At 40.0% G+C, this 27,519-nt stretch overlaps 1 long non-coding RNA gene across 1 annotated transcript in view; it reads right to left on the reverse strand.

Moving 5' to 3' along the window:
• Positions 1–26,350: 26,350 nt before the first annotated feature.
• Positions 26,351–27,519, reverse strand: part of LOC103349313 (uncharacterized) — a 48,767-nt gene continuing 47,598 nt past the window's right edge. The window contains exon 4 of the long non-coding RNA XR_016214079.1: positions 26,351–26,478. This is a non-coding gene — a long non-coding RNA (uncharacterized LOC103349313). The remainder of the gene's footprint in view (positions 26,479–27,519) is intronic.

Here is a 27,519-nt window from a genome sequence, read left to right on the forward strand (position 1 = left end):
ATTTGAATCAGCATTAGACTATTTAAATTAAAAAAGATTTAGTTATTTATTTGAAAGTTACAGTGAGAGAGAGAAGAGAGACGGCTGGACAGGGAGATCTCCCATCCACTGCTTCAGTCCCCAAATGTTTGCAACAGCCAGAGTTGGACCAGGCTGAAGCCAGCAGTGAGGAACTCCATCCTGGTCTCCTTTATAGGTGGCAGGGGCCCCAGTATTTGGGTTATCTTCTGTTGCCTTCCCAGGCACATTAGCAGGAAGCTTCATCAGAAATGGAGCAGCCAGGACTTGAACTGCCTTTCTTACTTGCTGGGGTCGCAAGTGACAGCAACCATGCCTCAAGCCAGCCCTGATTACACTGGTTTTATTCATGGGCTGCCAGGAAACTACAACTTTGTCACCACACATGGCATAACTCAAGGCATGAGGCATCAGAAGTATATGATGAGTCAGATAGAAACAAGGTTATATTTGTACGTGTTCATATCTCAGAGCTACCATTGATGGTATGGGGCACAGTAGACTAAATCATGAACTCTCGTGTTCACCTGGGCTTTTCTGCTTTTGCAGCATGTGAAAAAGATGAAAAAATCAGCAGCAATTTACAGTATCAGAGGCAGATTCCACTTGAATCAAGCAGTACAATGTATCCAACAGACAAAGAGAATCCATCCTCTCCTATACTCCATACCTTCTGGGATCTAACTTGTCCCCTTCCTGGGTGCGACATGTTTTGTTCTCTCTCTACTACCCCTAAATTGGTACTACCAACTCAAGTTCTAATTGTTTTTCCAGTTGTCATCTATTAATACCTATAATTTTTCCTTAATCATTACCTTAGGAGTAGCTAAGAAATTATTCCTTTCTGAACATAAGCTCATTGCATGGACCAGCAGAAAGTGAGAGGGGTAGAATTAGAAATCTTTATAATGCTCAATGATACCCAGATCTATAGGTTGTAGAATATATACAATGTCCATCCAGTACTTTGACCACTGGTTCATTGCTTACTGGTCTTTGTGACAAAAAGAGAAATATTAAGCACAAATGATCCAGAATGCAAAAAAAATGTGACATAAATGATCCAAGAGTTAATGGACCAAACCACAATACCATAACCTGAAAAACTAACAAATGTACTCTGGATCACGGGTAGCCCTGAAAGGTGCAAAGAAGATCAAAAGCCAGATGTAGTCCATCACCAAGAGCAGGCAGGGTCAGCAAACCCCCCCCCCCCCACAGTGTGTTATCATTCATCTTGAGACAAGCCACCTATTGTCAATAATCACCAATGTAGCAGGTAGTGGTAGCTTCTGTATCACACATAGAGCTCCAGTGCCTGATGGTGGACGTGTGGTCATATTTTAATGTCATGGCAAACCCAAGTGGTTAGGCGTAATCTTTGCACTGCAGATGCTACCCAGCAGCTTGGTTTTACTCTGTGAATGGTCCCTTACTTTGGAACTTTACATTAGTGACCCTGACTCAGACTACCAAATCAGCATTTATTTGGGTATGCAAGAGATCCAGGCTAGTGAAAGCAATCTTAAAGAATAAAAAAATTAGAGGATTCATGCTTTCTAATTTCAAAACTCACTTCAAAGCTGCTGTAATCAAAAGAATGTCATTCTGGCCTAAGGATAAACATTCAGAACAATGGAATCGAATTGGCAGCCCAGAAACCCTGGTATTTGTGGTCAAATGATTTTGACAACACTGTCAAGACAATTTGATAAAGGAAAGAAGTCCTTTTAACAACTCCCAAACAAAAAGAAACCCACTGAACACTTCGCAAATGATTTGAATAGATATTTCTTTAGAAAAGATAAACAAGTGGTCGTTGAGTAAATCATGAAAAGATGGTCAGCATCATTGATTGTTAGGGAAAGAAAAGCAAAACCGGCCGGCGCCGCGGCTCAATAGGCTAATCCTCCACCTAGCGGCGCAGGCACACGGGGTTCTAGTCCCGGTTGGGGCGCCGGATTCTGTCCTGGATGCCCCTCTTCCAGGCTAGCTCTCTGCTGTGGCCCGGGAAGGCAGGGGAGGATGGCTCAAGTGCTTGGGCCCTGCACCCCATGGTAGACCAGGAGAAGTACCTGGCTCCTGCCTTCGGATCAGCGCTGTGCGCTGGCCGCAGAGCGCCAGCCGTGGCGGCCATTGGAGGGTGAACCAACGGCAAAAGGAAGACCTTTCTCTCTGTCTCTCTCTCACTATCCACTCTGCCTGTCAAAAAAAAAAAAAAAAAAAATCAAAACCAAAATGAAAGCAAAAACCAAACAACACCCCCTAGAACTGTTAAAAATCTAAAAGGTAAATAACAAGTGCTGTTGATTCAATGAAACTGGAACCTTCACACATTCTTGATGAGATTGTACAATGGTGCAATACAATTTGTCAGCTCCTTAAAATATTAAACACAGATTTATCATATGACCCAGCACTTCTCCTCCTAGGTATGTGGAATACATACATCCACACAAAACTTTGGATACAAGTGTTCATTGCAGTATTAATAGAGCCAAAAAAGTAGAAATACCTCAAATGTCCCTCAATCCATGAATAAATAAATGGAATTATGTAAATTTATGCAATGAAATATTATTTATAAATAAAAATGAAATGAAGCACCAATATATGCTACAAATGTATGAACACTGCAAACTTTATGCTAAGTGAAAAGACACAAGTCCATATATGATATGACTTAACTTACATAAAATTTCCAGAGGAGGTGAATTCATGGAAATTGAAAGTAAATTAGTAGTCGCCCTGGTTGGAGGAGCAGGGAATAAAGGAAGTTAACAGCTAATAGGTATGGGGTTTTATTTGGTGATGATGAATATCTTCTAAAATCAGATGGCTTTTAAAAAATTCAGATAAAATTGAATTCAGATAAAATTGAAGTTCACTAAACTCGTTGGCCCAGAGAGATAAGAACTATGGAGCCCTACTCACGTATATCAAGATTCCAAACTTGTTTAATCTCAACCAGATTTTCTTGCTGACTAGCTGACAGCATTCAAGTAATAAATAACTCAAGTAGAGCTTGTTCCTATAAATCATAATTTTCTCTCTGAAATATACTGCATAAAGCAGAAAACAATCAATAGTCTATAGTTGTCTTATTAGTCAATGTAACTATAACAATCTATGCTATAAACACCACTTCATTCCTTCTTTTTGCCTGTAAAGATAAACCCTCCTGAGAATCATTTGAGAGCATTTATTCTGGGTAACTGGAATATGTTTTTGGGGTGACCATCTCACTTTGGCTGAAATGAACTTATTTATTTTTACATTCATTGTGCCCCAACTTAATTTCCAGATTGACATTTTGATGGTTGCATAACTCCATGAATCAAATAAAAATCACTGAACTGTATGCTTCAAAATGGTGAATTATGGGATGTTAATTATATTTTAATAAAGCTGTTGAAACAAACAAAACCAGGACCAACTAACTCTTGACATATTAAGCCATGGTAGAAACTGAGCATCTGATTGTGGACAATAGGTAACCATGTTGTCAGAAGTTATTATTACGATCCATCAAGTAATGAGGTCAGGCAACCCCAACAACCCTCCATAGTCCTACAAATAGACTCTAGAGTATATGCTCTCTCATAGTCAGGATAATTTAACTATGGCCGCAGATGAATGCCTGACCTGCCAGCAGCAGAGATTAAGACTGATCCCCCCCAAACAAGACAATCTGTCGGACCATTTTGTCTCCTGGTGACACGTTGAGGATTATGTTTTGCACCCATGTAATCTAAACTGTAATATCTCTTGGGTTTCCCATACTCAATTTTTGGCTGAATGAGTAGGTACAGAAACTATTAACTGATCAAAGATGCTAAACTAGTCATAGATCCTCAATGATGAAGGTCTGAATTGTGGGGAGCAACCCGGACTAGACTAAGTTACTGGAATTAAGACTTATTCTATGCATCTGCTTTCCCACAATATGGCGCTGAGAAGGGAAACAGCTTCTACACAGCTGCCTCCAGTTCAACCAATAAACTGTGGGACCTGCTCCTGATTGGAGGAGAGCAGCATACTCGGTGTGTGGGTAGCAGAGTTGGGATTGGTGGAAGAGGACTATAAAGGAGGAGAGAGACGGCATGCACCAGGAACATCTAAGGGGAACACCTGTGCAGCCCCCGAGAGAGCCGGCCGGCGGTGTGCCGCTCCCCCGCGGAAGTGGGGAATGTGGCAGGGGGAACCGCCCTTCCACGGAGGTGGAGGGACGGTAGCCAACCCAGGAAGAACCAGCAGCAAACCCGGGGAGGGCCGAGCAGACGAAAGAACAGCGCAGGGTCCTGTGTCGCTCCTCCACGAAGACGGGGAGCGACATGAATCAACCCGCTAGAAAGTCAACCTAGACCAGCGAAAGGGCTGGCTATGGGAAGGAGCATCTAGAATGAATAAAGAAGCAATGAAATGTGCATAGCAGCTATATCCATGGCTCCCAAATTCAGCACTATTGACACTTTGTTCTGTATAAGCCTTTGCTATGGAAGATATTCTGTGCATTAAAGGGCATACTACTAGGCACAACCTCCAGATATGATAACTAGAAAAGTCTCCATACATTGGAAAATATCCCCATATCCCAGCCCCCTCTAAGTGGGACTGATGCTAATGTGAGGAGTCAGATGGTTTAATAGGTAGTTGGGAATCCCAATGGAATTTGGGGTGTAAAATATATGCTTCCTAGGCCGGTGCCGCGGCTCAATAGGCTAATCCTCCACCTAGCGGCGCCGGCACATCGGGTTCTAGTCCCGGTCGGGGCGCCGGATTCTGTCCCGGTTGCCCCTCTTCCAGGCCAGCTCTCTGCTGTGGCCAGGGAAGGCAGTGGAGGATGGCCCAAGTGCTTGGGCCCTGCACCCCATGGGAGACCAGGATAAGTACCTGGCTCCTGCCTTTGGATCAGCGTGGTGCGCCGGCTGCAGTGCACCGGCCATGGCGGCCATTGGAGGGTGAACCAATGGTAAAGGAAGACCTTTCTCTCTGTCTCTCTCTCTCACTGTCCACTCTGCCTGTCAAAAAAAAAAATTATCTTTAGCAAGAACACACAGATAGTCCTCCTTCCTTTCTTCAGAATCTCCAAATTTACCACGAGAATAGCAAGGGAGCACTTCCTGAGCTCACAGCTAATTGTGGAAAACAAGTTACCAGGGGTGGGGCTGGTGCTGTGGCATAGCCGGTTAACGCCCTGGCCTGAAGCGCTGGCATCCCATATGGGCACTGATTTTAGTCCTGGCTGCTCCTCTTCTGATCCAGCTCTCTGCTATGGCCTGGGATAGCAGTGGAAGATGGCCTACATCCTTGGGCCCCCTGCACCCATGTGGGAGACCCGGAAGAAGTTCCTGGCTCCTGGCTTTGGATAGGCGCAGCTCCGGGCCGTAGTGGCCAACTGGGGAGTGAACCATCGAATGAAAGACCTCTTTCTCTGCCTCTCCTCTCTTTAACTCTGATTTTCAAATAAATAAACAATCTTTAAAAAAGAAAAGAAAACAAGTTACCTATCCCACCCTTCTGTATGGCTTTTTTTGTTTTAGCAGGCAGACAGAATGGAGAATTGTAAATCAGGCATTTTGATGAGTTTTTGTCCCTACCTGGAAACTGAATAACAATCTCATCATCAAGTTGTTTTTTTGTTGTTGTTGTTGTTGTTGTTGTTGTTTTTCCTTCTGAGTTGTACTTAAAAACCTGAATGCTAACAGGCCTTTGGGATTCTTTCCTCTCTTGGAAGCCCCCTCCATGCTGTTCCTGCTGGAGGCCTTTGACTCTAATAAATACTTTTAAATCTCTTTGCTGTCTGCTTGGAAATTCTTCTTCCATGTGAGACAAACAACCAAAGTAACAATAATTTCTCCATTGCTGTTTTCCCATAACACTAAAGGCAACTGAGCAGCAAAGCTTCCCATTAAACCAGGCCAATGCTAGTTGCTTGCTGAGACCACACTCTGCTAACTTCATTCCTCTCCTCAAACAGCACTCAAGCAGTAACTGTTATCAACCAAGAATCTCTACTCCAAGTTCTGCTTCCTAAGACCAGACCAATCATTTATTTAATGCCTGTTGGGTATCAGCATTTAACTGCAGTTTTTCAAATTTCATTTAATTTCATCTTTAGAGTAAGAGCTAGACATTGTTAATCCTGACGTACTCTGCTTTGCAAATAGGAAAAAACCTCCTAGAGGTGTGAGTTGCTCAAGTTACAGCCTCAAATTGGCAGAGCCACCATTTGAATCCAGTTTGTATGACTCTAAGATCATGTTCTCAACCAAGGCAGTAGTCTCTCTTTCAAGTTAAAAGGTACTGAAGATATTTATAGACCTCCTCTGAGAAGAGCTGCTTCTTTTTTGCTGGAGGGGTTCTGAGGTGTGCAAAAGACTACCAGTTTCCATTTTATGACTCGATTCACACAAAAAATGCATTAAATGTTGAGAGCTCCACTTCCCAGTATCAGATGATATGTCCTCAGGCAGGAGGGTGTTTCTGAATTCCTATAGGAGAGCTCCTATACTCTCCAGTTCTCAAGGGAGGAAAGGGAGTGTGACATTTAGTATTAGCTTCTATTTTGAGGAATAGAAGGAAGATAATATGGGAAACTGCTTTCAAATGCCTCTTGCAATGGAAAATACAAGTAAACAAGCAATAGTAAAAGTGCTAACATCAGACATTACAATCTCCTTTACTTAATTATTTTAATAGGGACTTGAAAACAATATGCATTGTGCATAAATCCTCTGGCAGTTGAATGAGAATCAAATGAATTATAAATTATGAAAAATAAGTTCTATGGTAATTAGCTCTGAGCTACATAGGTGTTTTGAAGTTGATGAATATATACATTTTCCTTAAAGAATCACACAATAGAGTTTTGCTTTAGTGAGTATTTGCATTTTATCTATCCATTTTAAAAACAAAGAGAGGCCAGGAAACTTTATCATACTATCTTAGGTAGATTTTGTTTTAATTGAAATGCCAGCAAGAGATATAACTTCTTCAAATAGAAGAGTATTTTGTTGATGTTGATGATGGTTTTTTAACACTGGCTTATGATTTTTTGCCTATTTTTAGCATTATATGTAATACAAATTATGAGGTATTATAAAGCAGAAATTTAAATCAAGGTCAGCCCAGAGATTCCCCAATGTTTTTATTTTTTAAATATTATTTTTATAAAGGAAACAGATTTCCTGTATTTCCTATAGACAGTTTTAAGAACATAATAATACTTTCTCCCTCTATCACTTACTACCACCATCCCTCTCCCTTACTTTCTCATTTTTCTTTTAATTTTTGCTATGACATGCTTTCAGTTTACTTTATAATCACAAGATTAACCCTCCACTAAATAAAGAATTTGACAAGTAGCAAGTAGAGAGACCACTGTTCCTAAAGCATATAGACAAGGGCTATAAACAATAAGTAAATCTCAAGATGTCAATTTCACTCACATACATTACTTTTTTTGGTACTGAATATATTAGTTACCATGAATCAGAGAAAATATATTTGCCTCTTGGGGACTGGCTTATGTTATTAAGTATAATGGCTCCATCTATTGTTGCAAAAGACAGGACTTCATCCTTTTTATGGCTGAGTAGTTTTCCATAGCGAATGTATACCATATTTTCTTTCTTTTCTTTTATTTATTTGACAGAGTTAGTGAGAGAGAAAGAGACAGAGAGAAAAGTCTTCCCTCCATTGGTTCACACCTCAAATGGCCACTACAGCCAGCGCGCTGTGCCAATCTGAAGCCAGGAGCCAGGTGCCTCCTCCTGGTCTCCCATGTGGGTGCAGGGCCCAAGCACGTGGGCCATCCTCCACTGCCTTCCCAGGCCACAGCAGAGAGCTGAACTGGAAGAGGAGCAACCGGGACTAGAACCCAGTGCCCATATGGGATGCCGGTGCTGCAGGTGGAGGATTACTGTGCTGACCCCCATACCATATTTTCTTTATTTAGTCACCAGTTGATGGATATGTGTGTTGATTCCATATCTTAGCTATTGTGAATTGAGCTGCTATAAACATAGGGGTACAGATAATTCTTTCATATGTTGATTTAATGTCCTTTGGGTAAATCCTCAGGAGTGGGATGTCTGGGTAATATGGTAATTTTTTCAGATTTCTGAGAGGTTCCCCAATTGTAAGATCAATTTAGTTTGAAGAAGAATTTTTTAGAAGTAGTGATTTTTCCAGATTTTCTTGCTAGAAAACAGTCCATAAGCTACCTCTTGAACTTATGAGAACAAACACTGATGCAATATAAGGATCTTCAAAAGATCATGCAAAATATGCATTATGAAAAAACTGCATAGATTTCATTTTTACACCAAAATAAACTGTTTTTCAATTCAGTTTTCTATGAACTCTGTAAAGTATCCTCATACACCTAATCCTACTATATAGGGAAAAGCTTGATTTCAAATAAAAATACATTTTAGAATAGCCAACTTAAACCTGTCTATAGTATTCCCAAATTTCTTATTCATCCTCCTTTCTTCCTTTGCCCAATCTTACTACACATTCCTTGGAGTTATTGCTACGGGACAGTGCAGTTTCCATCATTAACGTTTGGTCTAGCATGTAATACACCAATTAAAACACCTGCATCTCATATCAGAGTGCCTGGGTTCAGGTCCCAGCTACAATTCCCAATCTAGCTTACTGCTGACATGCACCCTGGAAGACAACAAGTGATGGCTCAAATCGTTGGGTCCTTGGACTGTATTTATAGCCCCCAGCTTTGGCCAAGCCCAGCTCTGTCCATTTGGAGCATTTGGGGAGTGAATCAGCAGATGGGAATTTTTCTCTCTTCCTTTCCTTCTCTCCTTCCCTATCCCTGTGTCTCTCAAATAAGAAAAACATATCTTCCTTTCCCTACTGGCTTTAAGACTTTCTAAACCCTCACCAATGAACATTTTAAAAACTTCCTAAACATTTAGTGAGACGTGAAGATATTAAAGTGTGACCTGTTCTCTACTCAAAAGTCCTAATAATTTGAGTGAATAATAAGGAATTGAGTTAGATTATAAACAATTAGGAACTTTTAGATTGTAAAGAATGGTTTATGTGGAAAGTGAAGGATGACAGAATGGGAAAGAAAATATGCAAAACATGTTTTACTTGGTAAAATTGGTCTAAGAAAATAAATACCTAGTCAGAACCACCATCACTTACTTATTTTGCCTCATAATTTTGACATTTTTACCAGCCTCTCCCTTATCCCAATGCCTGATCCTGAAACCGTACTATTTGATTGGGACCAACAAGTATCTCCTAGCCCTATAATTATTGACTAGAAAGCAAATTCTTTGGGCAAGAACTTTAAATTTTTTTAACTCCAGCATGCTATGTAAAATAAATTTTTGTTGAGATATGAAATAATAGAACTAACAAGCTTAACACAATTCCAGACAAATTGCAGAATTTCACTGAGTTTTCTCCATAGGCCCTAAGTGTGTACTAGCTTTCATTCATACCTTACCGTGAATTGGATTAATCAAAATGATTTCTTTTCCAATCTTTACCCTTACTGAATTTTGAGTTAGTACTTCAGGGGATGCTTAATATGCCTCACAACATCAAGAAAGTATTAAATACTAGAAGTTAGAGGATAGATTCCCCAAAGAATTTGTGAGCTAAGTTGAACAGAGTTACAAGACGCTATGGAAAATTCACCTTTTTTTTTTTTTTTTCACTTTGCTGAGACTAGAAAGGGAGATTAATTACATCTTTTTCCCCCCTCCTGCACCCAGAATCTAATATTTGGGCATATCATTAGTGTAGTATCACTCTGAATTTACATTTACATTATAAATAACACAAGTTTTTCTGAGGAATTTCCTAAGAATTTATGTCTTGACATTTTATTTTATTGGGAGAAACAGTATTCTTCCTTAAAAAATATCTGTTTCCCTAATAAAGTTTTGATACATAATATGTAATTGGACTGACAGTAATTAATACAGCATCTCTCTAAATCTGTGCTCCCCAGGCGTAGGCATTTAGACTGCCAGTTAATATTCCCATCTCTTACATTGGAGTACCTTGGTTTGCTTCCCAGCTATGGCTCCTAACTCCACCTTCCTGACAATGCAAATGTTAGGCAGGAAGTCAGAAATTTAGCCTATGTGTGTGTGGTGACAGGCCTGAAGACCAGCACCTACTGAAGTCCCAGAAGCCCAGCATCTTGCACTTCAAAGTCCTGCTCAGACCCTGACAACCTCCCAGGTGGTCCAGGTCCTTCCCCCAAGGAAAACTACCAAGAAAATTCTCTCCTCAGGACCAAATGGGTTACCTGATAACATAGGGCAATAAAACCTTCACAGATGCCCTAAAGGAAGCCCCTCTGCTCTGCCCTGCCCTGCACCAGCAAATCTGGGGAGGAATTTGCTAATTTTCATCCAACAAACCCTTCTGCTAGGACTCCCCATCCTTTGTCATGGAGGAAAGGAGGAGGTGGGTAAACAGACTTCCTTAAAAACCTGGGAGTCCAAACAGACCCTGAGCTCAGCCCTCTGCCTCTCTGCTGATGGATGTGCAGGTGTATTCTCTCCATTCAACCATGTAACCTCCCTCTCCCCCAGTCCAAGTAACTGGGCACTCTCTCTGTCCCTTCTGTTCTGATGGATGCCCTATCCCCAATAAAGCCTTAACACTCTGCTCTCTGTCTCATGCCTGAATTCTTTCTTGAGTGAAGACAAGAACCCCACGGGTTCCACAGCCTTTCCTCAGGTGACACAAACCCAGGGACTCAGAGGCGATGGGTTTCTGCCATCATTGTGGGAGATACAGACTGAGTTCCCAGCTCTAGGCTTCAGCCTGTGCCAATCCTGACCATTCAAAACACTGAGGGGTAAATTAGTGGATGGGAGTTCTGTCTGCCTATCTGTCTCTCTGTATCTCTCTGTCTCTCAAATAAATAAACACAATTAAAAAAAAATCTGTGACCTCAAATGACAACACCATTCAAGATTTTCTGCATTTCACATTTTTTAGCTTAGTTGTACTGTGGAAGAGTACATAGATTCCATCAATCACTTTTGATATTAGTTTTGAATAGTAGTCTCTAAACTATGAATATATTTGATAACACTGAATGACTCCCATTTGTTTCTGAAATTATCAACTCTGCTTGCAGAACCTGTGTGAAAGAGTATCTCACATATGTTCCAAATGCAATCATAATCAGGTTTCAGGAGTGTTTGGAAAATTTTAAACAAATATTTTAACCACTCCTCACTCTTTCTCAGGCTAAAACTAAATAAAAAATACTAAGTGAGTCTCATGCATTTGTAGCGTTATGCCCAGTTCAGTTGTCCCCAAAGACCACCAAGGAGCCGATACCTCTGTAAAGCACACGAGAGTTTTATTGCAGGTCCAGGCCTGGACTCTCAATCAACACCGACGCAGCGGGTCTCAATTGAGAGCCCCGACCCTTCAGATAACAGGGTTTTTATAGGGTTTTCTGAGACATTCTATACATCATGGTACCATTTAGCAAATCATCTCATCCCACAGGAAATTCAAAGGACTTCTCTTAGAATTGATTAGTGCATCCAGTGGCGGGAACGGACCTACTAAAGGTGGTTGGATGGCTTTGGGGTTGATGCCTTTTGAATTGAGCACAGGGTCCGAGCTGCTGGGGTGTACGTGCCAAACTGCAGGGTCTCAGGAAGCTATTAATGACCTTATCTGCCCTGAGAAGACACCAGGAACTCTTGGTATTTCTCTGTTATCTGTTAATCGGCTGTTGCTAGGAGAGTTTATTGCAAGGGGAGTTCATTTATTTACTTTTAGGAGCTTCTGGCTCAGAGTTCAGGGCCTCGTCAGGCCCAAGTTTCAAGATGGAGGCCTAACTTAAAATAGTTACACCTTGATCCAGGCTCAGGTCTCACAGTAGCTACTCTAATTTTGACAATAGCATTTACTTCTTATATTACCTCCAATATGTTGAGAATCAGAGTTCAATATTTTTGCCCTCATATCGAAATTTGACCCCTTAAAATTATATCAGAATGTGGCTCCTTAAAGTTCCCCAGAGTCCCATCTGGGGTGCCACATGTTATCGGAATTTGAGGTGCCATATGATATCACCATATGCTTTTTTTTTTTTTTTTTGGACAGGCAGAATTAGACGGTGAGAGAGAGAGAGACAGAGAGAAAAGTCTTCCTTTACCGTTGGTTCACCACCAAATGGCTGCTGTGGCTGGTGCACTGTGCTGATCCGAAGCCAGGAGCCAGGTGCTTCCTCCTGGTCTCCCATGCAGGTGCAGGGCCCAAGCACTTGGGCCATCCTCCACTGCCTTCCCGGTCCACAGCAGAGAGCTGGACTGGAAGAGGAGCAACTGGGACAGAATCTGGTGCCCGGATCGGGACTAGAACCCGGGGTGCCGGCCCCGCAGGCAGAGGATTAGCCAAGTGAGCTGTGGTGCTGGCCCACCATATGCTTATTAATAAATCTCCAATATTAATAAACCCACGTGGGTTCTTGCCTAATATTTAGAGAAGAATTCTAATACTGGCATAAATGAATGAGGCAGCATGGTAGGTACATTTTAAGCTTTTATTCAGTGCAAAAGATGCATAGGAAAGTGAGGGTTTATCTATAGGAGAGAGGTAGATCTGGGTTTATACCAAGTACCAGAAACCATCCAAGTGGAAGAGCATCTAGGCCCAGAAGCATTGTGTGGGGGGCCCGAAGGCCACATGCCCTGGAGGTGCACGGCTACAGCCAGCCCTCTACCGGCAAGAGGCCAGGGCAAGGAGAAAGAAGGAAAGAGTGGGACACACCCTGTCCCAGGTTTTTAATCCACTCTCAAAGAGGAGTGGCTAATTAACCTGATTGGCCAGTGGGCACTCAAGTGTGGCCAGGTAGGGGCATGAGGTCACACAGGGGTGTGGTGAAGGCGTGGTCTTCCAGCTCACAAACCTAATCAATTTTAACCTGTATGCTTGTCTACTTCATGCTCCGCTACCCATTTGCCTCATCCCCATCCCTTAGGAAGCAGGAAAAATCTCATATGATAGATAATAGGAAATAATAAGTATTTGACAATGCATTTCAAATTAGAGATGTCTTTTAGTAATTCCTACTCTCATAAGATATTTTACAATTACTTTGTTTTTATGTTGCTGTCAAGAATCCCATTTTATGAAATTCTTTGACAGTATGCATGTAATGTTGCAAATTCATTCAGTAATGGAACAAATATCACAGAGAGACTGCCAGCAAAACAAGTCAAGTGCCTTCATTTAGTGTCACTGAAGTTAAAAGTTTAATGGAGTATAAGGGGTTGAAAATCATTGCACCAAGTCCAACAAAACACTGAGTAGCACTTGTGGAGTAAGAGTGCAATAATGAGTCAGTCACGGTCAGTTGAAATATTTTCTTCCCTTGGGAACAACCTCACATAACATAAGTTGAACACGCTATTTTTCCCAGCTATTAAATGAATTTGAAGAATACTGGATATTTTGCTTCCTTAACTAAGGACTAAGAATAACAAGAAAATTTGGAGATTTTATAGCAATGCTGACTTTTTTTTTTTTTTTTTTGACAGGCAGAGCTAGACAGTGAGAAAGAGAGAGAGAGACAGAGAGAAAGGTCTTCCTTTCTGTTGGTTCATCCCCTAAATGGCCACTGCAGCCAGCGTGCTGTGCCGATCCAAAGCCAGGAGCCAGGTGCTTCCTCCTGGTCTCCCACGCGGGTGCAGGGCCCAAGCACTTGGGCCATCCTCCACTGCACTCCCGGGCCACAGCAGAGAGCTGGCCTGGAAGAGGGGCAACCGGCACAGAATCCGGCACCCCAACCCAGACTAGAACCTGGGGTGCCTGCACCACAGGTAGAGGATTAGCCAAGTGACCCACGGCGCCGGCCAACATTTCTGACTTTTGAGCAGATTTTTTAAAAGATTACCCAATAGAATATAACAGTCAGAAGATGATCTTGGTGGTATGTATTATTTTGTAATGTCCACAAGAAACTATTTTAAGCAGGATGTCTAGTGGCTTGGCATGCTGCCAATGTTTGACAAAGTGGCAAAACAAATGGCATCAATAAGTGGGAACTTCAAGATTCCCATACTAAGGGAAGACAGTTCTCAAATAAATAAAGCCCTGTAAGCACAAAAGGGGAACATGAGCAGAAAAATAAAATGATATTCAGGAGAAAAAAAAGTACTAAAAAATCAGTATAAATCTGCCTAAGCCCAAGGTAAAGTACATATGAAAAAAAATCATTTAAAAAGTTTAAAGCGAACATCAGTAGGAAAAAGTTTGAGGTAGAGCAGCTTATTAACACTCAGATTCGATCTGTTATCTGATTCTGGCTCCCCATGTTCATTTAGTCTTTCAATTACCAAAGATTCATGAGTTAGGTACTACGTAGGCAGGAGTAAACACTAAAGAACACAATAGTGAAATAGGAAGTAGAGATGAAGCACTGGTTGTTATTGTCACATTTGGGAACAAATATAGGATGTGATGCCCTATTATAAAAGTCAAGTCCTTGATTTGGGGTGTTAAGAAAGTTTTGTTGAAGGAAAATCATGAAAGAATAGCCCAATCACATAAAAAAAAAAAAACATATGAAAAGTAGAGAGGGAAAGGAAAACATAGAAAGACAGAGAGAATGGGAGAGACAGAGAGTGAAGAAAGTAGTGCATTATGGCCAGAGCTTTCAGTCTGATGAGAGGCAGAGTAGCAGAAGAAATAGCAAGACAGATCGGCAGAGGCAGAATAGTTTGGAATACTTTAATTATAAGTCTCAGCAACCAAGTTCAAACAAATTTACATAAGGAAACAGAGGCATTTGTTGAGATTATGTTGAGATAACTCTTGACTAATTGAATAATCATGCTATAGGAAGGGAAGAAATCACCCAAAATTCTGCTAGAAAGAGGGTAGAAAACCATTAAAGCTCTCTATAGCTCTTCTCTCTGCTTTTTGTAACCTGTAGTGTTCATTAATCTCACAGCTTTTGCCCAGTAACAGAAAACATGGACACTAATAGTCCTTGAGTTTTATATCTAGGATTCAACCATTAGAGGCTAAATTAGATTTTCTTAGTTTTAGGTTAAACATTTGGGAAAAGTACACTGATTTGCTCATTATTACTTTGGTTCATGCTTTTACCATACAAAAAAACACTGTTTGAAATGCTGGGTGTCTGTGATGAACCATACAGGTAAATCTATGCTTTCATGGAGTTCTCATCCTAGTGGGAGAAGAGAAGCAGTAAACAAGCAAAATAACACAGAAACAAGGGGCAATGTCAAGATGGTAGTATAGGGAGTGACCTTGTTGCTCTAGTCTAAGTGAAGATAGTTAAAAAAAAAAATGGAGCGAGTATAATCTCAGGGAAGAGTTAAGAAGAAAACTGTAGAGGAAATTCCATACAAATTAGAGGGATGCTGTGGATCTATATAGAGGGTGTGGATGCATACAACTCAGGACCCTAACTGCCAAGAGCCTCAGCACTTGCTTTGGAGAGTAAAGTGAGATCTGACTCAGCAGCCAAAGCCACTGGTGGTAAAGCTGTGGTAAGAACCTGGCATGAGTCTGGCTTGGAGTCCTGTTGTGGACAGTATACCTGCAAATGTAGAGGGGGGAAAAGGAGACATGTTTCTCTCTCACCAACCACCTGGGACCGGTGTCCTTTAACTAGCCATGAGAGAAGGTGGTACCATTTTGGACATACATAACAGCTGTGCCATCTTGTGTCTGTGTGCCCAGCAACCAGCTGTGAAGTGACACCTGATACTGGTTGGGAGAATTGACAGGGGGCTGGGTGCTGGGACTGTGAAAACACTATTACTACATGTGAGGGCAAAGGATATGGTTGGGTCTTTGGGCAGTCACTATGGGCAGCTCCACACAGTCAGGGTTCCCTGATTCCCTGGTGAGGGACATTGCTGCAGGATCTATGCTCACACCAAGGACTAAATAAATCCTTTGTGTGGTTCTTGTGTCAGCATAGATGAATATTGTACCTACTAGGGATAGTGCCCAGGCATTGTTCTCCTTGGGGGAGAGGAGGTAAGCATGAGACTATGACAGCAGGGCTGATTAAACCTCCCTTCTGATTAAAAAAAAGAAGAGATTACCACACCCAACTTGGACACTCCCTTTACCCTGGAGTACTGAACAGAGCTCTCTGGCCATAGCCAGCACATGCCTCCAGATATTCACTGAAAGAGCAGACACTCCACTAAGCCACAGAGGCATAGTCCAAAGACAAAAGCAATTTGGGGGGTAGAGGGGGACAAGTATTAACAGAAATGCCTAGAAATAAATGCAGCGATTCAAGAAATAAGAATGTGGAAGACAACATGATGCCCCAAAAGAACACAAGAACACTTCAATACTAGAATGTGAAGATGAAGATAATGAAGAAATGCCAGACAAAATTCAAAAAATTGATCATAGAATTAGTTAGAAGTAATCAGAAGCAAATCCATGAATTAAAGAAATCCATACATGACATGAATGATAATTTTTCCCATGAAATTGAGATTTTAAAGAGAAATCAAAATGAAATATTGAAAATGAACAATTTAATAAATCATATTAAAAATTCTGTGGAAAGCCTTAACTACAGACATGGAGAAGCAGAAAAAGAATATCTGAGTTAGAAGACAAATCTCTGGAAATTTTATAGTCAGATGACAAAAAAGAAATTAGGAAACCAAAAACAGTGTTGGAGAGCTATGGGATATTATTAAATGACACAACATACTGGTCTTAGGAATTCCTGAAAGCATGGAAAGAGAGAATGGATTAGAAAGCTTTTTTAGTGAAATAATTACAGAAAACTTCCCTACTATGGAGAAAGGGACATCCAACTATAGGAAGCACATAGAACTTTTAATAGATATGACCAGAAAAGATCTTTACCATGACACTTTGTAGTCAAATTCTCCACAGTAAAACATAAAGAAAAGGTTCTGAAATGTGTATGAGAGAAACACCAGATTACTTTAAGAGGATCTCCAATTAGATCCATGGCTGACTTCTCATCAGAAACCCTACAGGCTAGGAGAGAATTGGGAGATACATTTCAAGTTTTAAGAGAAAAAAACTATCAACCCAGAATACTGTACCCTGAAAAGCTCTCATTTATGAATGAAGGAGAAATAAAGACCTTTCATAACAAACAGAAATTGAAAGTTTGGTACCACCAGTCCAGGCTTGCAAAAGATGCTTAAGGATGTGCTGCACACAGAAACACAGAAACATGGTCATCACTATGAAAGAAGGTAAAGGCAGAAAACATCCCAGTAAAAGTACAAGGGAAATCCAAAGTAAATAATAGGAATACTTATAGAAAAATGGCAGGGCCAAGTCTTTCCTTATTAATAGTCACCTTGAAAGTAAATGGCCTCGGCCGGCGCCGCGGCTCACTAGGCTAATCCTCCGCCTAGCGGCGCCGGCACACCGGGTTCTAGTCCCGGTCGGGGCGCCGGATTCTGTCCCGGTTGCCCCTCTTCCAGGCCAGCCCTCTGCTGTGGCCAGGGAGTGCAGTGGAGGATGGCCCAGGTGCTTGGGCCCTGCACCCCATGGGAGACCAGGAAAAGCACCTGGCTCCTGGCTCCTGCCATCGGATCAGCGCGGTGCGCCGGCTGCAGCGCGCCAGCCGCGGCGGCCATTGGAGGGTGAATCAACGGCAAAGGAAGACCTTTCTCTCTGTCTCTCTCACTGTCCACTCTGCCTGTCAAAAAAAAAAAAAAAAAAAAAAAAAAAGTAAATGGCCTCAACTCTTCAGTTAAAACATAGAGACTAGCTAAATGGATTTTTTTAAAAAAAAAAATCCATATATTTACTGCATACAAGAAACACATCTCACCAACAAAAACACACACGACTGAAAGTGAAAAGATGGAAAAAGATATTCCATGCTAACAAAAACTGGTATAGACATCCTAATATTAGATAAAATAGACTTTAACATAAAAACTGTTGAAAGAAGCAAATAATTAAGGGAATAATTCAACAGGAAGATGTGACTGTAACAAATATATATGCACCTAATTACTGGGCACCTGGCTATTTAATAGAATTGTTAATGGATCTAAAGGGAGACACAGACTCCAATAAAATAGTGATGGGAGCCTTCAGTGCTCCACTTTCATCAATAGAAAGATTAACCAAATAGAGAATCAGCAAGGAAACAACTGAGTTAATCAATACTATAGACCATATGGACCTAACTTATATCTACAGAACTTTACATCCTATAGTTGCAGAATATACATTCTTCTCACCAGTACATGGAACTTTCTCTAGGGTAGACCACATGCTAAGCCATAAAGCAAGTCTCAGCAGTTCAAAAAAATCAAAAGCATACCATGCATCTTCTCTGACCACATGGAATAAAACTGGAAATCAACAACTCAAGAATTTCTAGAACATGCAAACATATGGAGACTGAACAGCATGCTTCTGAATAAATCAAAAGAGAAATCAAAAAACTTATGATCTGTACTTATGATCTGTACCACCATGCTTATTGCAGTTCAAAGCACAGTAGCTAACATATGGAATCAAGCCAAATGATATGTATACCATGGAATATCACACAGTGGTAAAAAAAATGAAATCCTGTCATTTGCAACAAAATGGATGCAAGTGAAAACCATTATACTTAGTGAAATAAGCCAGTTCTTTTTTTTTTTTTTTTTTTTTTTTTTTTTGACAGGCAGAGTGGATAGTGAGAGAGACAGAGAGAAAGGTCTTCCTTTGCCGTTGGTTCACCCTCCAATGGCTGCTGCGGCCAGTGGGCTGCGGCTGGCACACCGCGCTGATCCGAAGGCAGGAGCCAGGTGCTTCTCCTGGTTTCCCATGGGGTGCAGGGCCCAAGCACTTGGGCCATCCTCCACTGCACTCCCTGGCCACAGCAGAGAGCTGGCCTGGAAGAGGGGCAACCGGGAAAGAATCCGGCGCCCTGACCGGGACTAGAACCCGGTGTGCTGGCGCCGCTAGGTGGAGGATTAGCCTATTGAGCCGCGGCGCCGGCTATAAGCCAGTTCTAAAAGGAAAAATACCATATGTTCTTGATCTGTGATAACTAATAGAGCACCTAAATTGTAATCTATAGAAGTGAAATTAACACTTTGAGATGCAATGGCTTTGAATAGCCCTTGTCTACTGTTAAGGAATAGTTTTTTTTTTTTTTTCTTCATAGCATTAGTGGAACTCTACTTAATATAGAATTAGTGGTATGTGTATGAAGTTAATTGTAAATAGAACAGTAAAAAATAAGAGTGGGAATAGGAGATGCAGGAGAAAGAAGGATGGGAGTATGGGTGGGAGTGTGGGTACTGTGGGAAGAATTACTATGTTTCTAAAGTTGTATTTATGAAATGCATGAAGTTTGTATTCCTTAAATAAAAGGTTTCTGGGAGGAAAAATAAATAAATAAATACAATAATGTATGAACAAATCAGTTTTAGGTGGTGGTAAGCATCAGCAAAGAAATAAAAAAGAAAGGTAATGAAATGTGTGGGGAGAATTGTTGGGTATAATGAAAGAAGTGATATTCAAATTCAGCGTGGTTGAACAGGAGTCAGTCTCATAGTCTCAAGAGCCTGTGAATTTTACATAGAGGAAACAGCAAGCTTCAGTTGAGGAGATGTATTTGACATGTCTAAAGAACAAAAAGAACACAGTGAACTGAGGCCATATTGGGAGATCAGTCTGATCAGAAGCCATAAAACATATGACCTTATGAGAATTGTTCTAAGTGAACTAGAAAATTACTGTAGGTAACAGGATGAGGAGAAAGTAAAATTCGAGATAATAATTTTGTAGCCCTTGCCTTAATCTACATAAAAGATATTAGTGGCCTGGGCTAGGTAATAGCAATGGAAGTGAAGTGTATAGGTTTGGAAAATATTTGAATGTTGGGACTATGAGAGCTTGGTGATACATTAAGTGTGAGAAAAGGAGGAGGATAACCCCAGGTAAGCAACATGGTGGGGTGACAAACCATGTCCCCGGAAGGGAAATCTAAGTGACAGGGTAGGTTGTAGGGGGTGAGAAGCACAGGCTGGTAGAGGAACGGCAGGAGTTATATTTTGACCATGATAGGCTAGGTTGTCATTTCAGCTATAGGCTCCAGACAGTTTGTAACAATTTAGACACATATACCTCTGGAACTGTTAGGTAGGAAGTCAGATATTAGCTTACGTGTATGTGACAAAGGCCTAAGGAGTTGACATCTGGGTCCAGCATATGCTTCTCAAAGTCATCCTGATAACCTTCCAGGTGCAGCCCAGTATCTGCACTTGAAACCTCCTGCCCTGCCCCTTATACCTGATAACCTTCCAGGTGGGGGTCCCACCCCTTCTACCTGATAACCCTACAGGTGCAGCGCAGTATCTGCACTTCAAACATCCTGCCCATCCTTCCTCTAATGGGGCAATGCCAGCCAGGCTTCCTCCTGTCTGATAACTTCAGGGGGAAAACTCAGAAAGGAATTTTAGTATTTACATCCAAAAAGTCCTTTGTTCCAGGAGGAGAGGATGTGGGAAGACAAAGACCCATCTCCTTAAAAACCCCAGCCTCCACCGGACTGCGTGCTCAGCCCTCTGCCTCTCTCCTGAGTCACCCGCCTGGCCTGCCCAGGTGTACTCTCTCCACTCAACCATGTAACCTCGCTCTCCCCCAGTCTAAGCTACTGGGAACTGGGCACTCTCTCTCAGGCTCTGTCTGGAGAGGTTCCCATCCATTCTTATGGATGTCCCTACCCTAACAAACCTTGCTATTTTGCTTTCTGCTACTCTCTGTCTCACGCCTGAATTCTTTCTTGCGTGAAGACAAAAACTCTAGCTTCTCTGGTAACAGAACCTGGCAATATTTAAGATTCATATTTTTCTGTATTTGTTAAGGCTAAATTAATAGTAATTTGGAGTAAGGAGAGACAACTGTTTTCAGAAGAAGAATTATGAGCTGACAGACACATACACCAAATGCAAACCTCTACACATACATATATGTGAATGTACGTCAGAAAGTTCATGGAAATAAAATTAAAGATAAGTTTGTTTTAGTGCCAAAATATTTTGAAATCTATATATACTAGCAATCCTCAGAAAGTTTATGAAAATATATATTATGAAAAAACTATACATAAATTTCAAAAGCTTTTGGCACCAAACTATTTATTTTTTAATTTGTCTGTGAACTTTTTGAAATCTGTTCATAAATATGTACATATATACACATGTGTCTTTGCATATATGAAGATATTTCAAAAAGTTTGTGGAAAATGCAATTGAAAGTATAAGTTTATTTTGGGACAAATGCTTTTGTTGCAAAAATAATATATTTTTCATAATATGTGGAAAATGTGTATTATGAAAAAATATACAGGGATTCAAAATTTATGTACACTAAAATAAACTCATACTTTTAATTCTTTTGGTCCACAGATCTTTTGAAATGTCCACAGATACACACACATACATTTTATGGCAGAGCATGGCTTATATTAAGCAAAAGGAGAGGAGGCACGGACTAGTGGTCTGGTGATTGAGGAGCCCTACATGAGCCTTCCAGCAACCCTAAGAGACAGCAATTCACCCTTCATTCAGAACTTGTCAGCAGTGATGGGGCACAGGGAGAGTGAATAGTTGAAATAAATACATACTGAACACCTACTATGTGCTCAATTATATGCATACCTCTACATACATGACCACAGCTAGCTCAGTTTAAAAATTCAGTCTTTTACTTATTTTTAAAACATCTTCCCTTATCCCAAAAGAATTTTTTTAAAACTTTTCCCATAAAAATGGTTACCATTTCAAAACCGGAGGACTTGTCAGCAATGTCCTACAGAGTCATCTCTTTCTGCCTCATTCACCAAGGACATTTATAATTCTGACAAGATGTCTCTGTCTTTCAGAACATCCCTGCAGGAGGTTGTCAGCTTTAAAAAATGGTGCCCTAAATAGAAAGGGGGAAGGTAGTTAATGTGCTTGTTTTTATGGACCAAAGTTCATGAAAAAAACCTCTGGGCTCCTCCCCAAACACCTTTGACAACTAGTGTGAGATGCAATTTGGGCTGGTTCCTTTTGTTGTGGAAAACATTTCACTTCCTTAGAAATCTCTTTAATGAATGCTTCCTCCCTGGATTGATTATCCTCTCCCCTGGCAACCCTTTCTGCATTTGTGTAATTCAATTAAATGGCATATGTTGAGTATATTTGTGCTTAATACATAATAGATGTTCCATTGATGATAGCAAGTGGTGAAACATGTGTGCTTTGTCATTTGCTTAAATTTAAAAGTCAGGCTTTATAAAGGCTGATTCCCCAATTATTTTTTTCTTTGTTATGTCATAAATGTTGACAATGTATAATTCCGGCCTATTTTGAATCTAGGGATGTTAATCACCATCACCCTTTCTGAACCTTCCTTGAAACAGCCCGTGGCGGTAAGCCATGGACATCTATTTTGCTGGCATTGATCCCCACTGCCTAGTTCAATGCCATGCCAGGGATGGTGCTGAAATTATCTTTTTACCTTGAAGGAGCCAGGAAATGATTGATTCTTTCTCTTAAGGATATTGTACAAAGTTCTTCTTCTTATGATAAAAATATTATATTTTTAAACTTCCTATCTGTCTGAAAGTCAGTGAGACAGAGAGGGACAGAAACAGCAAAGAAGAGAGAACACCTATCTGCCAGGTCACTCTCTAAATGACTGCAATGACAGGGTCTGGACCTGGAGCCAGAAGCCAGGAGCTGAAAACACAGTTCAGCCTCCCACCTGGGAGGTAGGACTCCACCTACTTGAGCCACATCCACTGCCTCTTGGGATCTGCACTGGCACTGCAATGTGGGATGCAGACTTCTTAAACTGCTAGGCTAAATGCTCCTTAAGAAAATATTTTAAATCATGCTTTACAATACAATCTTGTCATTTCCATTTAAAGGAGTTTTTATTAAAATACAAATAATAGATTGCCATCCTAAGGAACATGGAAAACATAAAACAGTAAAATCTGTAGGTACAATTGATACCTATGTCTTCTTTTAGAGGTTTTTAGCCCAAGTTTTCTAGACCCTACACTGAAGAGTGAGCAACATACCAAGTGCCACAAGACATATCACGTCCTGTCTTTTGACAGATGCAGGCCTGAGAAACTTGTACTTTTAAACTATATTTACATTACAAAGCCATAACTCCTGTTTTGACAGCCAGGTTTTGTAACAGTTCACTCAGTTGTCATATTAGCAGTTCATTTTTTACCTGACAGTCTGTGCCAATATTTAGTTTTGTCAAGTTTGCCTTGTCAGAGTGGAAACTATATCAAAACTCTGTAACACAAGTGACAGCCATTAACCTGACTGAAAAAACACACTCCAATTTGAAACACATTTTGCTTATATAAAAACGTATAAGTAAAACAACCCTGTTATAAGTAATAAGACTATAATGAATGAAGTAGTATTTGTTTCAGCAAGATTCAGACATAGAAAATAATTAACAAGTCACGTCATATATGCATTTCCAAAATAAGAATTACTTGCAGATATTAAATGTCTCCTTATTAAGCATATTTTAATGAATTTTGCTCCTTACATGGTGTGTATTTGAACTAAAGGACATATTTATTTGTGCAGATTCCATGGATCTAGACTTATGGCAATTCCACATCAAGAGTTTTTATTTCACCACTTAACAAATAACTCAGGAATGTAAGGCTATAATTATAGAATTGTTTTAAGTCATTGTAATAATATGAAGATACTTGAAAAAAGGTTGTAGAAAATGGAATGAAAATTTACTTTGGTGCAAAAATTTTTAAATCCAGGTATAGTTTTTCCACAACATGAAATTTTTTCATTAACTTTTTGATGATCCTCTTACGATTAACTTCTTACTTTTATATATTTAGTGACCCATCCATCAATTTGTCAATGTGTAAAATATAGGAAAAGTTTTATTCTTCAGCATTTGAGTTAGTTCCATTAAAAATCGGTTTCTCTTAAAGAGAGTAAAGATTAAACGAAGGCCGGCGCCGTGGCTCAATAGGCTAATCCTCCGCCTTGCGGCGCCGGCACACCGGGTTCTAGTCCCGGTCGGGGCGCCGGATTCTGTCCCGGTTGCCCCTCTTCCAGGCCAGCCCTCTGCTATGGCCAGGGAGTGCAGTGGAGGATGGCCCAGGTGCTTGGGCCCTGCACCCCATGGGAGACCAGGAAAAGCACCTGGCTCCTGGCTCCTGCCATCGGATCAGTGCGGTGCGCCGGCTGCAGCGGCGGCCATTGGAGGGTGAACCAACGGCAAAGGAAGACCTTTCTCTCTCTGTCTCTCTCTCACTGTCCACTCTGCCTGTCAAAAAAATTAAAAAAAAAAAAAAAAGATTAAACGAGCTCTATCATAATCCTGACTCATAATCCATGATTTACTCATGGATAACAGCAAAACAATTAAAGTAATTGCATCATTGCACTACAAAGTAGGTTGATGCTTGGGAATTAAGACTCAAAGCTTATTGAAGGCAAAGGCCATGTCACTTTCCCTTGCAGAATGCATTTGAATGGATATTTATTAAATCCATGGATACTATTTAGACATGCTGATTTTTCTTGTTGTGTTTTATTCCCCCTCTAGGTAGCTTTCATTCTTAGCAGTAATGTGGACAATAAATTTTCTTTGACCAACCACTGCTGATCTTATCCAGGACACAAAGTAGAAAATTAACTCAAAGAACAGTCATCAAATTTGAATATTCAGAAACTATACACTAAAGAAGATAACCAGTTTGCCAAAAACAAGAATGGAATCACAAATTATAGAAGTAAAGTTATTTAAAATTGATGTAGCTGTAAGAGAAGCTAATTATCAGTAGAAACAGAATCACACTTTTTTTTTGACACATTTATGCTATGAGTCACCAAAGAGAAATATGGTAAAGTAACATGTTAAACACATTATTACTGATTCCTTAAAACAGCACCTTTATAACTATGGCTACATAGCACCACAGCTTGGAAATAAAGCAGAAAGAGAATAAATTTCAATAGATAAGACTGGCAAAACAATTAACAGTTAAAAACATTTTTAACAAAGAGGAACAGTTCTGAAAAAATAATATCATTACAGAATTCTATTCCATTAAACTATATAGAATTCTATTTTGTTATATAGAATGCATGTATCCTATTATAATTCTAATTCATATAACTGGGTTTCATAATATGTCATAAGCTTTTCTCTATTTGTTCTATGACATAGAACAAATCTCTCTTTCCCAGTTTGAAATAAAGAATATCGCAACACACAGTCTCTAAGCACTGGGTAATATAATATTGCCTCTAGGAGTGTCGACTTTGAAATTACATAGTTTGGGACCAAATCCTGATTCTGCCATTTAATCTATGTGACTTTGGACAATTTCCACAAAACTGTCTGTACGTGAATTTCTTTAGCTATAAAGTGGTAATAATAATACAAGCCTCACAGCATTTTTGGAGAGATTACATGATTATCACATTAAAGAGTTTAGTAACATGTGACTAGAAAATAAATGCTTAATGATTGTCATGATCCTATAGAAATAATTCAGTATTATTTTATAGACTAGAATGACTGGAACATTTAATTTATATATAATATCTAGATATATACTTTATATTATGATACTTTGGGTAATATTTGGTTGGTATTTTACACTAGTTTTACAATGTAACTCTTTCATTTGATATTGTACAGTATAATATGTGACAGGTTATTTCTTTCTGTAGATTTTAGAATTCAAAGAATAAAAGGGTCCTGCAGAAATTTATCCTTTATTTAATAGAGGGTTTAGTAGGATGGTCCCTTGTCAAAACACGATTAATAATCCTTTAAGAAATACATGGATCATAGTGCTCACAAAATAATTTTAAAGTGTCAGGTTCAGAAATCAGATAGAACTCTTTCATCCTAGGAATAAGGAGGCAGAATCAGAGATTAACAAATCTACCCAGAGTCATTCAGCTGGTCAGTAGTGGACAGTAGGTCATAGTTTATTAGGAATATTTTATCACCAACTAAGTGACCTCCAGCTAATTTTCCAACCTCCATAAACCCATGTGACCTCATTGGTATAATGAGTATCCTAACAATGTGACTGCTTGAAAGATGAGAATAACACACGGCATGGATAACATACATCAAGCTTTAATGCAGTCCCATGCCCTTCTGATGCACCCAGAGCGGAAAAGGGGAGTCTTTTGGGAGTGTCCATTACCATAATTGCAGAAAAATGAATGCTGCAAGCCATCAGCAGAGAACTGAGGGGTACACAAAGTTGCTCTGGGAGCTTGCAGAACCCTAAGAATCTAGACCTCCTTGTAGTCTTTCAACAGATACTTATTGAGCACTTACTTGTAAGTTCCAGGCATGGTCCTGGGCACTGGCAATACAGTGATGAGAAAAGCAAAAATGCTGCCCCCTGGAGCTTGCATTCTAGTGAAGAGGAGAGAGACCATAAGCAAATAAACAGAAAATTACCTAGTGCATTACATGTGATAAGTGCTCTGGGGAATACGAAGCAGAGAAAGGCGTTAAGGAGCTGCTGTAAATCAGGAAGCGGGTGTCACGAATTTAAAACCAGATGGTGAGGCAATGGGATGTTCCTGGAGCAAATCACTTCAGCAATCATTGTTTTACAACATGGGGGACAATCCTCTCTCAGAAAGATGTAAAAATCCTTGGCTTTTGAAGTATTCAGAGTTTTATTTACAAGTATATTTATCATTGCTCTATTTTGTGATTGCAAAAAAAATGGAAATAGCATAAGACTCAGCTGAAGAATTAGGTAAATAAAATCTGTGCAGGAAAAAGAATTGCACAACTTTTAAATATTGTGTCATGGAAGAAAATTTAATGCTATGGGCATATATGTGCTTCATCCATAGTTTCCAAAACATGTGACAAGTCATAGAAAAATGAGTATTATGAAAAAACTATGTTTGGGTTTCAAATGTCTTTGCATCAAAATAAAGTTATCTTTTAATTCCCTTGTTCCACGAACATTTTTATGTACTTTATTATGCGCTATATCCTACTGATTCTTAAATGTATTTTTCTTAGGTTACAAAAGAGTTCAGTGGTATTCCATAGGACTTATATGATGGAAGTGTGATAGTCTTAACTTTTTATAGAAAGTTCTTACCTTTTCTTACTACAAATATCTACGGAAGTTAAAAAAAAAGCTATTAAAATTAAAATAAATAAACTGAAAAGTTTTAGAAACCAGAACTCTTACAAGTGCTTTCAATAAGACATAGAGAGAATGTTTATCTATGTAAAGATTACCTAATTTTAAAAGAACAGTATGGGGCCAGTGCCATGCTATAGTGAGTTAAGTTGCCACATACAATGTGGACAATCCATACAAATGCCAGTTTGATTCCTGGTGGCTCCACTTCCAATTCAGCTCTCTGCTGCTATACCAGAGAAAGCAACTGAAGAAAGCCCAAGTATTTAAGCCCTTGTCACTCATGC

This window comes from Oryctolagus cuniculus, chromosome 10 (genome assembly GCF_051225735.1).
Source record: "Oryctolagus cuniculus isolate XC-2025 breed Fujian yellow rabbit chromosome 10, ASM5122573v1, whole genome shotgun sequence".
Classification (NCBI taxonomy): Eukaryota; Metazoa; Chordata; class Mammalia; order Lagomorpha; family Leporidae; genus Oryctolagus; species Oryctolagus cuniculus.